We start from the raw sequence: 13,088 nt of genomic DNA, 5'->3' as shown, positions 1-13,088 counted from the left end.
CACTCATTATTTGGCAAGTTTGGTTCTTCTAGGTTCAACTGTTTACAGACAGGAATAGTTTTAATTTCAAGGTTTGCCTTTATTTTTCACTATAAAGAAGGCAGGAAATAGAGCTACAAATAAAACACGGTTTTTGCTAGATGTTTGAAATTTCACAAACACAATAAGTTCTAAGTTTTCACTCTGTGGTTGTTCCTCATCAATATAGCTCTAAGCAAATGTATGCAAGAACAGGGTTTTTTTTTTATCTCTGCTTTATGAGCTAGCAAGAGAATTCCAATATGTTGAAAGAGCTGCAAAAAATTGTTTCATTGGATTCCTTGGATTCTTGGCACTTTTAATATTTCCATAAACACACTTTGTTCTCTATGTTTGGTTCTCATAGGTTCACGGGTTTTTCAGACAGGAAAAGTTTGAATTTTAAGATTTCAATTTGTTTTGCACTATACAGTAGGATGAATATAGATCGGCACTCAAACTTGTATTCACCTAGAGTCTTGAAACTTGATTTTTTTCTCAGTGCTCACTCTGTTGTTTGTTTCTGCTTAAAGTCTTCTTAGTAAAAACATGCAGGAATCCTTTTTAATAACTCATTTAATGAATATAAATTCACAACTCAAACAAGGTTTCTGCTAGTTGCTTGAATCTTTACTTTCACCATCAGTTCTCAGTGCTCACTATGTTTGTTTCTGCTTGAAGTATTCTTAGAAAAAGCACACAGGAATCATTTTTACTAACTCATTTTAGGAGCTAGCAAAAGAATTCCAATGTACTGAAAGACCTGCAACAATTTTCTTCAATTGAATTTTTTATGATTCTCAGTAGGATTCACCCACTCCATAAACTCACTTAGTACCTCCAGTTTGGGACTGAGGTTAAACTGTTTGCACTCATGAAGAGTTTCAATTTTTAGGTTTTACTATGTTGTACACTGTGGAGATGGGTAGATATAGAGCTACAAATCAAACACAATTGTTCCAGAAGCTTGGAATTTCACACAAACAATGAGGCTAAGTGTTCACTCTGTAGATTCTTCCTGATCAAAGTACCTCTAAGCAGAGGCATGAGTTAACAGCTTTCTCTATCAGCGTTTTACGAGATAGAATTAAAAGTCCCTTGTACTGAAAGAGCTGCAACAATGTTTTCATTGGATTCCTTTGACACTCAACAGGGTTCACTCTTTAAGTATACACAATTGGTACCACAAGTTTGTTCTCCTAGGTACAAAGGTTTGCACGGAGGAACAGTTTAAATTATCAGGTTTCACACTGTTGGTACTACATCTTTGGATGGAAATAGTGCTACACATCAAACATGGTTTGTACTAGATTCTTGAAACTTCACACACACAGTCAGTTCTCACTGTCCTTTCTTTCTTTTTTTTTTTGTTTGTTTTCTGGTTAATGTAGGTCTAAGAAGAGGCTTGCAGGAACAGCTTGGTCTATCAGTGTTTTAGGAGCAAGAAGAAAAATACACATATATGTTGAGAGTCACAGCCGAAGGGGCCCCAGCAAACTTCCAGCTGCCAGCAAACTTCCAGCTGCCAGCAAACTTCCAGCTGCCAGTTGATGATTGGCTCACAGCAGCCCCAGCAAACTTCTACTTGCCAACTGATTGGCTCCTCTGCGGTGATGCTCATTGGGCTGTTTGCCCGCCCTTTCAGATCACAGAGCTGCTCATTGGGGGACTTTTTTGGCTCTGCCCATGTGACCCAGCCAATCAGGCTCAAGAGCAGGAGGAGTGGGGGAGGTGGAGAGGCTTGTGGGAAGCTGGTGGTGGCAGTTGGGCTCTGAAGGTTTTCCTGAGGAGCTGTGTGGTTTGGTGTGTGTGTTCTAAAAATAAAGTTCGTTTCTTTTGACAAGTGGCTCCTGAATTGTGCCCAGACAGACTGCAGCATTTGGTGGCTCTCACGGGGAATAACTGAGGGTAAGTGATAAGGTAAACTGCTCACCCCTGAGGGCAGGGCGAGAGGATGTGTAGTCATTTTAAGATTATTCTTTTGTTTTGCTTCACTTTTGTTTTAAGTTGCCTGTCCCTGGAGATGTGTAAGATGGAAGAAAAAACGCTCACATCTGAGGAACAGATAGGGAGAAAGGACGGATGGACATTTCAGGAGGATAGAAAGGCTATAATGATTTTCTGTTGTTCCAATTTTGTTTCACTCTGTTTCAGTTTTTTTTTTTGGCGTTATCTTCTTGGGTTGTATTATAGTTATAGTAGAAAAAATTAGTAAAAGAGAAGGTCTCTCAAGCTAGTCAGACAGAGAAAAAAATTCAAGTAAAAAAGAAGGTCTCTCAAGCTAGTCAGACAGAGGAAAAAAATCAAGTAAAAGAGAAGGCCTCTCAAGCTAGTCAGACAGAGGAAAAAATTCAAGTAAAAGAGAAGGTCTCTTGAACTAGTCATAGAGAGGAAAAAATTCAATTAAAAGAGAAGGTCTCTTGAACTAGTCAGACAGAGGAAAAAAATCAAGTAAAAGAGAAGGCCTCTCAAGCTAGTCAGACAGAGAAAGAAAGTGTAAAGCAGAAAAAGCCATCAGGGGGAAAGTTACAACAGGAGACTGCTACTAACACCTTTCTATCACCAGAGGGTGTAAGTGTCCAACCAACAGCACCACCTCTACAGGAGACTGCTACTAACACCTTTCTATCACCAGAGGACGTAAGTGTCGAACCAACAAGGCCACCTCCATATGCTGGGAGGCCCCCAACCCCCGCAGTTGATAGTTGTGATCCTGAGACAAGATCTCAAATATTAACATGCCCCGTATTTGAGGCAGGAAGGCAGTGAGTTCACCATGCTTTAAATTTCAAAACAGTGAAGCAGCTAAAAGAGGCTGTAACAACCTATGGTCCTCAAGCACCCTTCACTGTAAGCTTGGTTGAATCCATTAACAAGTTGAACATGACGCCAGCAGATTGGGCTAATATGTGTAAAGCTGTGCTAAATGGAGGACAATACCTGTTATGGAAGGTTGCCAATGAGGAATTTTGCAAGGAGACGGCTAGGCAAAATGCAGCAGCTGGTTATCCTCAGAGAAATCTAGATATGTTGTTAGGAAAGGGACCTTATGAGGATCAGCAGCAACAAATTGCATATGATCCTGGTGTATACGCACAAAATGCTGCAGATGCAGTTAAGGCATGGAAGACTTTACAAGGACATAGAGGTTTACAAGGTCAATTATCTAAGGTAATACAAGGAGCTAATGAACCTTATGCTGAATTTGTAGATAGGCTTATTCAAACAGCTACCAGAGTTTTTGGGAATACAGAACAAGCAATGCCATTACTAAAACAACTGGCTTATGAGCAAGCGAATCGTTGGTGCAGAGAAGTCATTAGACCATGGAAACATGAAGATATAAACACATATATTAAATTATGTAGAGACATTAATGAACAAGAGCAAGTCGTGGCAGCTGCAGTAAAACAGGCTTTAGAACAAGGGCAAGTCATGGCAGCTGCAGTAAAACAGGCTTTAGATGCCAGGCCAAGATCATGCTACAATTGTGAACAAACAGGACATTTTAAAAGGAATTGCCCCACAGGAGGAGGGTTTAACAAAACTAGGTATCAAAGGAGTAGAATACCGGGTGTTTGCCCACGATGCCATAGAGGGAGACATTGGGCTAATGAATGCCATTATCAAACCACCATAGAAGGTACTCCATTATCAAAAAACGAACAAGGACCAGGTGTTTATCCATGATATCATGGAGAAAGGCATAGGGCTCCGTTGCCAAAAAATGGACAGGGGGGACCAATGCTCCGGGGCCCAAAACCACAAATATATGGAGCACTGGAGGAACCCAGCAACCCCATCAGGGTAGTGCCTAGGACACATTGTCCATCAGATCCCTCATCAGACAAACCAGAGGGAGCACAGGGTTGGACATCTGTGCCTCCGCCAGAGCAGTACTAACTCCAGAGATGGGAGTTCAAATCATTCCCACAGGGGTAAAAGGACCTCTTCCCAAAGGAACAGTAGGTTTATTATTGGGACACAGCTCTTTTACTCTAAAAGGACTTATGATAAGTCCTGGGGTAACTGATCCCAATTATGAAGTTGAGATAAAAATTATAGCCAGTTCTCCAAAGCGTATATCAGTAATTTCACCAGGAGATAGAATAGCACAGTTAATAATAATACCCAGCCTACATGATAAATTTCCAGTCATACTGTAGAAAGAGGTTCCAGGGAATTAGGCTCCACAGGTGTAGATTGGGCTATGCTTTCTTTAAATTTAGATTCTCACCCCATGCTAAAACTAAATATTCAAGGACATGAATTTAATGGGCTACTGGATACAGGTGCAGACCTTAGCATCATCTCTTGTCAAGAATGGCCAATACATTGGCCATTACAACAAGCCACTCAAACACTTCGAGGCCTAGGAATGGTGACTAATCCCCATAGAAGTGCAATGGTATTAGATTGGAAGTATCCTGAAGGATGTGAAGGAACTATACAGCCATATGTATTGGATCAACTTCCCATAAATTTATGGGGACGAGATGTCCTAGACCAATTAGGTTTGACATTAACAAATAACATCAACCAAAATACACCCACTATTATGACTAGACAAGGTTTTAGGAAAGGAAAAAGATTAGAAAAACAAGAACAAGGTATAGCAGCACCAATACAAATAGACCAAGGAATGGACAGACATGGGCTGGATTTTCAGAAAGGGCCACTGAGACAATAAAAATTACTTGGAAATCAGAAAGACCTGTATGGGTTCCTCAGTGGCCCCTGACTAAAGAAAAGATACAAGCAGCCCATGACCTGGTCAAACAACAATTAGCAGAAGGACATATACAACCTTCTGTATCTCCCCATAATACTCCCATTTTTGTCATCAAAAAGAAATCTGGTAAATGGAGATTATTGCAAGATTTAAGAGACATTAATAATGAGATGGTTATTATGGGACATGCTCAATTGGGGATTCCTCAATTGTCTGCTTTTCCAAAAACTTGGTATGTTTTAGTTATAGATATTAAAGATTTTTTTTTCAATTCCAATTCATCCTGAAGATAGTCCACGTTTTGCATTTACTATCCCTGCACTGAATCACGAAGGTCCTGATCAGAGATATGAATGGAAAGTACTCCCTCAAGGGATGGTTAACAGCCCAACTATGTGTCAAGTTTATGTTAATGTAATCCAGCCACTTAGAAATCAAAATCCTGAACTACAAATATTTCACTATATGGATGATGTATTATTAGCACACAAAGATAAAAACACATTGCTAGAATGTTATGCCACACTTACAAACTTATTAAAAAAATTATAATCTAGACATAGCAATAGATAAAGTGCAATTAAAATTTCCAATTAATTATTTGGGAGTTCTATTATCCTCATCCATGGTCCGTCCACCAAAAATTCAAATACGAGTAAACCAATTCAAATCACTTAACGACTTTCAAAAGTTATTAGGAGACATAAATTAAATAAGGCCTTATCTAGGTATACCAACAGGACAGTTGGGACCTTTATTTGATATCCTAAAAGGTACATCAGATCCAAATTCACCACAAATGTTAATGCCTGAAGCAAGAAAGGCATTAAAAATCATTGAAACATATATGGAAAATATGCATTTGGATAGAAGTGATAAAAGTTTGCCTTTATTATTTATTGTACTACCAACAAAAAATATTCCTACAGGAGTATTTTGGCAAGCAGGTCCATTATTATGGATACATTTATCTTATTCTCCTAACACTATTCTTACTAGGTATCCTGAGGCTGTAGGACAATTAATACTCAAAGGAATAAAAGCAGCAAAGGGAGTGTTTGGAATTTCTCCCAATAAAATTATTACTCCATATACTATGAATCAAATTGATGAGTTAGCTAATGAGTTAAATACTTGGGCAATAATCATGTGCAAATCTAATGTTTCATTTGATAACCACTTACCATCTAATCCTTTATTGTCTTTTTGGTCATTGCATCCTGTAATTTTTCTAAAAATGACAAGAAAAATACCTATCATGAATGCTCCAAATATATACACTGATGGGTCAAATAATGGTACAGCAGCAATAGTTATACCTGATCAAACTTTTACATTTTTAGTACCCAAACAATCAGCTCAAAAGGTAGAGCTTAATGAAGTATTACAAGCTTTTGTGATGTTTAAAGATTCTGTATTTAATTATTTTCCAATAGTCAGTATATAGTTAATGCTATAATATCCCTTGAAGATGCTGGTAGGATTTCCCCTTCCTCTACTGTTTTCTCTTTGCTTTCCACTATACAAAGTCTAATTTGGGACAGAAAAGATAAGTTCTTTATAGGACATATCAGGGCACATACAGGATTGCCTGGAGCCCTTAGATTGGGCAATGATTTAGCAGATAAAACTACACATGACATACATATATTCTCTACACTAGAAGAAGCTACAGATTTTCATAAAAAGTTCCATGTCAATGCTAATACTTTACAAAAGCATTTTAAAATAACTAAGGAACAAGCTAGACAAATAATAAAACAATGTCAAAATTGTGTGACCATTTTACCACAAGTTAATCTTGGAGTCAATCCTAGAGGACTGATACCTAACCATATTTGGCAGATGGACATCACACACTTGCCAGAATTTGGAAAATTAAAATATTTGCATGTTACAGTTGATACTTCTTCTGGATTTTTGATGGGCTCCCTTCATGCTGGAGAAAAAACTAAAGATATTATAGCTCATTGCTTAAAAAAAATTTGCCACTGTAGGCGTTCCAAAACAGTTAAAAACAGATAATGCCCCTGGTTATACTTCTACCTCTTTTAAACAATTTTGCTCATCATTTGGCATTACTCATATAACAGGAATCCCATACAATCCACAGGGACAAGGCATAGTTGAAAGAGCTCATCAAACTATTAAAATATACTTATTAAAGCAAAAAGAAGGAATTGGGAAGGGGTATATATTCCCCAAAGATAAACTTAAAATAACCCTTTTTACTCTAAACTTTTAAAATTTGGATTCATCAGGACTTAGTGCTGCGGAAAGGCATATGTGTCCAAAAAATGTGCATAAGCCCAAGGTACTTTGGAAGGATATTCTAACAGGACAATGGAAAGGTCCTGACCCAGTAATTGTCTAGAGTCGGGGGTCTGTTTATGTGTTTCCACAGGGAGAACAGCAGCCAATTTGGATTCCAGAGAGATTAACTAAGGTCCTGACCCAGTGATTGTCTGGAGTCGGGGGTCTGTTTGTGTGTTTCCACAGGGAGAACAGCAGCCGATTAGGATTCCAGAGAGATTAACTAAAGCGATTTCTACAGACCAAAAATAAGATGATTTGGCTCAAACTGATAACAGCTGATCTCCAGAACTGCAGTTTGGCTACCCTTACATCTGCGACAGAACCAGGATGCATTTTTCAATATCTATTTTATTATTGCCCTTTCCCACATCATGAAGTTCTATTTTGTTTTTTGAGCTCATACAGACCTAGGTTAATGTTTTGCTGATCAGTTCTATTTTTTGACTATATAATTTTTAAACATAGCAATGGATATTTCACCTGTAAAAAGTTATAAGTCCTTTACTATTATGTTATGTGCTGTATGAATTATATTATGTGTGCACACTTGTGTTTTGTGTTATATGTTTGAATGTGCATATGTCCATATATCATATATGATGAGCGCTCATGAAAAAATATATCCAAATATATTTGTTTTTCACGTGATTTGAATGGTTTAATTTAAATTAAACCATGAGGATTGTTTAAATATATGAACAAAAAGGAGGTTAACAGATCTGTAATTTTACTTTCACCTTTCCTTTTCATTATATTTAATAATTCTGTTGAAGATACGGTACATTGTTAAGAAAATTATTTTCTAAAAAAAAAGAAAAGAAAATTGTTTTCTTTTAGTGCCTTCTGGAATGTTATATAAATTTTTCTTTAGCCATTATTGCCAGAATTCCTATCTTCATCCCAGTGCCTGTGAAGACAAAGATAAAACCAATCTACAGCTTCTGCAATAGCCATCACTGAACTGCTTGCAGAACTTGCCTGGACTATGTATCACTTGTATGCATTGTGAACTCACTTGAATGCATTATGAACTACCTGTTGGTGCAGTGACTTATGGTAGTGTTGGGGTACAATTTTTCCAAGAGGAGACATCACTGAACTGCTTGCAGAACTTGCCTGGCCTATGAATCACTTGTATGCATTGTGAACTCACCTGTATGCATTGTGAACTATCTGTTGGTGCAGCGACTTGTGGTACTGTTGGGGTATTTTTGCTGATGGTGTCATCAGTGGTACAATTTTTCCAAAAGCAACCATCAATTGGCTTGGTGTATCTTCCTCCCTTCTGCTTGTCATGGTCGTTCAGCTAAAATTTGGGGGCCAACATAGGTGAGGCAAAGAACCTCAACCCCCACTGGTACAAAGACCTATCCACAGGTGTGGCTGTATACTGGACCGGTAGTCAGTGACGGGTAAGATCCAATTGCAATGGTACCAACCTAAGAGAGGAGGCTGACGCCTTGAGGTCAGCTCATCCGATAACGGGTAAGGACCATATGTACTATTGGACAACCTAAGGCAGGCACGGTCCCTAAGCCACATGCTTGTTGTTTAAAGAGAGGGGGAAGGGGCCCAAGCAAACTTCCAGCTGCCACCAAACTTCCAGCTGCCAGCAAACTTCCAGCTGCCAGTTGATGATTGGCTCACAGCAGCCCCAGCAAACTTCTTGCTGCCAACTGATTGGCTCCTCTGCGGTGATGCTCATTGGGCTGTTTTCCCGCCCTTTCAGACCACAGAGCCGCTCATTGGGGGACTTTTTTGGCTCTGCCCACGCAACCCAGCCAATCAGCCTCAAGAGCAGGAGGAGTGGGGGAGGTGGAGAGGCTTGTGGGAAGCTGGTGGTGGCAGGTGGGCTCTGAAGGTTTTCCTGAGGAGCTGTGTGGTTTGGTGTGTGTGTTCTAAAAATAAAGTTCATTTGTTTTGACAAGTGGCTCCTGACTTGTGCCCAGCCAGACTGCAGCATTTATACTGAAAGCGAGGCAACAATTTTTCATTGGATTTCTCGATACTCGGGAGGATTAAACCATTAACTAAACACACTTTGCTTTTCAAGTTCGGTTTTCCTAATTTCAACAGTTTACAGATTGCAACAGTTTGAATTTTCAGTTTCCCCTTTATTTTGCATTATATCCGAGGATAAAAATAGAGCTGCAAATTAAACACGGTCTGTGCTAGCTTCTTAAACTTGGCATACAATAACAGTTCTCATTGCTCACTCTGTGATTCATTCCTGGTAGAAATATCTCTAAGTAGAAGCAAGCAGAAACAGCTTATTCTAACTCATTGTAGGATTTAGCAGTAGAATCTCAACATTCTGCAATCTACCACAATAGTTTCATTGGAATTCTTTGATACTCAGCAGAGTTGACCATTTCACTAAATATAACTTTTACACCAAGTTTGGGACTCTTAGTTTCAAAGGATTGAACACAGGAACAGTTTCAGGTTTCAGTCAGTTTTTCACTAGAAGGGTTAGATGGAAATAGAGCTACAACTCAAGCATGGTTTGTGATAGATACTTAAAATTTCACCCACACAAACAGTTCTAAGTGTTTATTCTGTGGATTGCCCTTGTCAAAGAAGCTCTCAGCCGATCCAGAAAGGAACAGCTTTCTTTATCAGTGATTTAGGAGCTAGCATGAAAATTCAATGTATTCAGAGAGCTGAAACACACTTTTCATTTCATTACTGTTATACTCAGGTGAATTCACACTTTCCTTAAACACACTTTCTTCTGCAAGTTTGATTCTCCTAGTTTCAATGGTATTCAGACAGGAACAGTTTGAACTTTCATGTTTCACATCCTTTTGCCCTATATAGTGGCATAAAAATAAAGATTAAAAAAACACTGTTTGTGCTAGCTGCTTTAAACACGTCATACACAATAAGTTCCAAGTGCTCTCTCTGTGGTTTGTTCCTAATGGAAGCACTTCTAAGCAGAAGCATGTGGGGATCATTTTTATTAACTCGTTTTAGGAGCTAGTAGGTGAATTCCTATGTAGTGAAAGACCTGCATCATTTCTCTTAATTGGATTTCTTTGATACACGGCAGGCTTCACCACTTCTCTAAACATACTTTTTACTCTCAGTTTCAGACACCTTCATTCAACAGTTTGAACACAGGAACAGTTTGAATTGTTAGGTTTCACTTTGTTTTGCACTAAAGAAATGTATGGAAATAGATCTACAAATCAAACATGGTTTGTTTTAGAAGCTTGAAATTTCACTCAAACAATCATGTATAAGTGGTTACTCTGTGGTTTCTTTCATGTTAAAAGTATCTCTAAGAAGAATCTAACAGCAAGTCTTTCTCTATCAGTGCTTAGAAACTAGCAAGAAAATTCACATGTTTAAAAAAGCTATCAAATTTTTTCATTGGATTCCTTTGATACTCGACATGACTCATTTGTTTACTAAACTCACATTGTTCTCCCAGTTTATTTCTCCTAGTTTCAATAGTTTTCATACATGAACCATTGAAATTTTTTTCAGGTGTCCCTTCATTTCACACTATAGAGATGGATGGAAATAGAGCAACAACTAAAATATGGTTGGTACTAGAAGCTTGAAACTTCACACACACATGATCAGTTTTAAGTATTCACTCTGCTGTTTGTTCCTGGACAAATTAGCATTAAGCTGATGTATGCAGGAACAGTTTTTTTTTTTTTAAATCTTTGCTTTAGAAATTGGTCAGATAATTCCAATATACTGAAAGAGCTGAAACAATTTTTTCATTGGATTCCTTGGATCCTCAGCACTTTTCATATTCCCCTAAACACAATGTGCTCTCCAAGTTTAGTTTTCCTATATTCAATGGTTTTCAGACAGGAAAAGTTTGAATTTTCAGATTTTAATTCTTTTTGCACTATACAGGTGGATGAATATAGATCTACAACTCAAACAGTGTTTCTGCTAGTTCCTTGAAACTTGACATTCACCATCAGTCCTCAGTTCTCACTTTGTTTGTTTCTGCTTGAAGTATTCTTAGAAAAAGCATGCAGGAATCAATTTTACTAACTCGTTTAACGAGCTAGCAGAAGAATTCCAATATACGGAAATAGGTGCAACATTTTTTTTAATTGGATTTTTTATGATTTTCGGTAGAATTAACCCACTCCCTAAAACCTCTTAGTGCCTCCAGTTTGGAACTCCTAGGTTAAACTGTTTACACACAAGAAGAGTTTGAATTTTTAGGTTTTACTTTGTTGTGAACTATAAAGATTTTTAGAAATAGAACTACAAATCAAATACCATTGTTCCAGAAGCTTGTAATTTCACACACACAGTGAGATCAATTTTTCACTCTGTGGTTTCTTCCTGATCAAAGTACCTGTAAGCAGAGACATCAATGGACAGCTTTCTCTATCAGCATTTTAGCAGCTAGAAATAAAATTCCTATGTATTGAAAGAGCTGCAAAAATTTTTTATTGGACTTCTTTGATACTCAACATGGTTACCCCTTTAAGTATACACACTTTGTACCACAAGTTTGTGCTCCTAGGTACAAAAGTTTGCAGAGAGGAACATTTGAATTATCAGGTTTTACTCTGTAGGCACTATAGTGATGAATGAAAATAGTGCTACAAATCAAATATGTTTTTTGCTAGATTTTCAAAACTTCACACACACAATCAGTTCTCACAATCCACTCTTTGTTTTTCCAGGTTAATACAGCTCTAAGAAGACACTTGCAGGAACAGCTTGGTCTATCAATGTTCTGGGATCCATAAGAAAAATTCCCATATAATGAAATCACTGCAAAAATTTGTCATTGGAACTTGATTCTCGGAAGGTTTCATCCTTTCACTACACACACTTTGTTTTTCAAGTTTGGTTTTCCTAGTTTCAATGGTTTGCAGATAGCATCAGTTTGGATTTTCAGGTTTCACTTTATTTTGCACAATATCAGTGGATAAAAAATAGAGCTATAAATTAAACACGGTCTGTATAACTTCTTAAACTTGGTATAAAAAATCAGTTCTCATTGCTCACTCTGTGCTTTGTTACCGGTGGAAGTACTTCTAAGCAGAAGCAAGCAAGAACAGCTTATTTTAACTCCTTGTAAAATTTAGCCAGTGTATATCAACATACTGAGATCTACCACAATTGTTTCATTGAAACTCTTTGATACTCAGCAGATTTGACCCTTTCACTACATATAATTATTACACCACTTTTGGGACTCCTAGTGTCAAAAGTTTGAACACAGGAACAGTTTTAATTTTCAGGTTTCAGTTTATTTTTAACTATATAGTTGGATGGAAATAGAGCTACAAATCAAGCATGGTTTGTTCTAGAAAGTTCAAATGTCACCCATACAAACAGTTCTAATTGTTTACTGTGTTGAATTTCATGGTCAAAGAAGCCCTCAGACAAGGCAGACAGGAACAGCTTTCTCTATCAGTGCTCTAGGAGCTAGCATGAAAATTCAATGTATTGAGAGAGCTGCAACATATTTTTGGTTTCATTGCTGTTATACTCAGCTAAATTCATGCTTTCCTTAAAAACACTTTTTTTCTGCAAGTTTGGTTCTCCTAGGTTCAATGGTTTTCAGACAGGAACAGTTGAACTTTCAGGTATCAATTGTTTCACACTATATAGTTGCATAAAAATAAAAATAAACATGATGTGGGCTAGCTGCTTTAAACATGTCATACACAACTAGTTCTCAGTGCTCTCTCTGTGGTTTGTTCCTGATGGAAGACTGTCTAACCAGAAGGATTTAGGAATTATTTTTAATAACTCACTATAGGAGCTAGCCGGAGAATTCCTAAGTAGTGAAAAAGCTGCATCATTTCTTTTCATTAGATTTCTTTGATACACAGAAGGCTTCACCAGTTCTCTAAATTCACTTTGTCCCCACAGTTTGAAATGCCCAGATTCAAGCATTTTGCACAGAGAATGGTGTAAATTGTTAGGTTTCACTTTGTTTTGCACTAAAGAAATGGATTGAAATAGAGCTACAAATCAAACATAGTTTGTTCTAGAAGCTTGAAATTTTACACAATCAGGTCTAAGT

This window comes from Marmota flaviventris, unplaced genomic scaffold (assembly GCF_047511675.1).
Source record: "Marmota flaviventris isolate mMarFla1 unplaced genomic scaffold, mMarFla1.hap1 Scaffold_66, whole genome shotgun sequence".
Lineage (NCBI taxonomy): Eukaryota > Metazoa > Chordata > Mammalia > Rodentia > Sciuridae > Marmota > Marmota flaviventris.
This window is presented reverse-complemented; position numbering follows the sequence as displayed.